We start from the raw sequence: 1507 nt of genomic DNA, 5'->3' as shown, positions 1-1507 counted from the left end.
ATGCAGGGGACACGGGTTCGTGCCCCGGTCCGTGAAGATCCCACATGCCGCGGAGCAGCTGGGCCCGTGAGCCATGGCTGCTGAGCCTGCGCGTCTGGAGCCTGTGCTCCGCAACGGGAAAGACCACAGCAGTGAGAGGCCCGCGTACCACAAAAAAAAAAAAAAAAAAGAGAGAGAGACTTTAACCAAATACTGATCTCTGTATGTGTATGGTAAAATTTCATGATTTTGAGCCAAGAACAACTCCTAGGGAGCAATTAGCTGAACAATTCCCAGAGCTCACACAGGCTGGGAAGTCTGAGTTCCAAGCAGCCAGAATAGAAGGAACCTGTTGAACACTTATGATGATTCACTAGAGACACCAGATTACGCTTTAGTATTACACCACCCAAAGAGTAAAGGCCACACCACTGCTCTATAACAAAGCTTTAAAACATTTTTTGTAAAGATCAAGGTAATCTTTAAATAACTTAATTGCCTGCCAAAGCAAACTTCACATACTTTTTAAAACAAAGTAACCAAAATCCAAACATTCAGCAAAATAACGCTTCCAGTGTTTGACATCCATTTTAAAATGTCTAGATTTTTAAAGAGCTGCAAATTGAGGCCTATAAGCAGGAAAAAAAAAAAAAAGTTACAACAATAACAAAAACACATCAAGGCACATCTTAACTTCCTGAAAACCAGTGATAAAAAGAATAATCTGTAAAATATTCAGAGAAAAAAAGACATATTACATATACGGGAAGATAGAAAAGAGTGATCTCAAAATTTTCATCAGCTGGACACATCTTTGAAGTGATGAAAGAAAACGTGTTAAAAATCTGATATCCAGCAAAAATCCTTAATAAATGAAAAATAAGAAAAAAATTCTTTTTTCAAAGAAACAAAAGCAAGAAATTCTTTTCCAGGAGGCCTGCACTACAAGAAATGTTAAAGGAAGTTCTTCAGACAGCAGGAAAATGACACCAAAAAGAAACCTGGATCTACACAGGAATAAACAGTGCTAGAAAATAGTAAGTACGTGGTAAATATAAGATGTTTTTTCCTTTTTAGAATTTATTTAATAGATAATTGACTGTTTAAAGCAAAAATAGTAACACTGTATTGTGGGGTTTAAAACATTTGGGGAAGTGAAATGTTTTTATAAAAATAGCACAAAGGATCAGAGGGGGTAAACAGAAGAGCATTGTTTTAAGGTGCATGTTAGAAACTCTAGAGCAACCATTATAGACACAAACCCAAGAGTATAGATAATTAGTCAAGGGAGGAGATAAAATGAAATAATAAAATATAAAGTCACAGGTTAAAAGTAACAGGAAGGAGAGGGATAGTCCACATAAACATTAATCAAAAAGAGGCTGGAAATGAAACTGAGTTATTTGTAATGAGGTGGATAGACCTGGAGTCTGTCATACAGAGTGAAGTAAGTCAGAAGGAGAAAAACAAATACCGTATGCTAACACATATATATGGAACCTAAGGGGAAAAAAATGTCATGAAGAGA

At 36.4% G+C, this 1507-nt stretch overlaps 1 protein-coding gene across 5 annotated transcripts in view; it reads right to left on the bottom strand.

The window, feature by feature from the left end:
* PRMT3 (protein arginine methyltransferase 3) overlaps positions 1-1507 on the bottom strand; it is a 149358-nt gene that overhangs the window by 5500 nt on the left and 142351 nt on the right. The window lies entirely within an intron of this gene.

The sequence above is a fragment of the Physeter macrocephalus genome, chromosome 16 (genome assembly GCF_002837175.3).
Source record: "Physeter macrocephalus isolate SW-GA chromosome 16, ASM283717v5, whole genome shotgun sequence".
Classification (NCBI taxonomy): Eukaryota; Metazoa; Chordata; class Mammalia; order Artiodactyla; family Physeteridae; genus Physeter; species Physeter macrocephalus.
The sequence above is the reverse complement of the archived record's forward strand: the minus strand, read 5'-3'. Positions and strand labels throughout refer to the sequence as shown.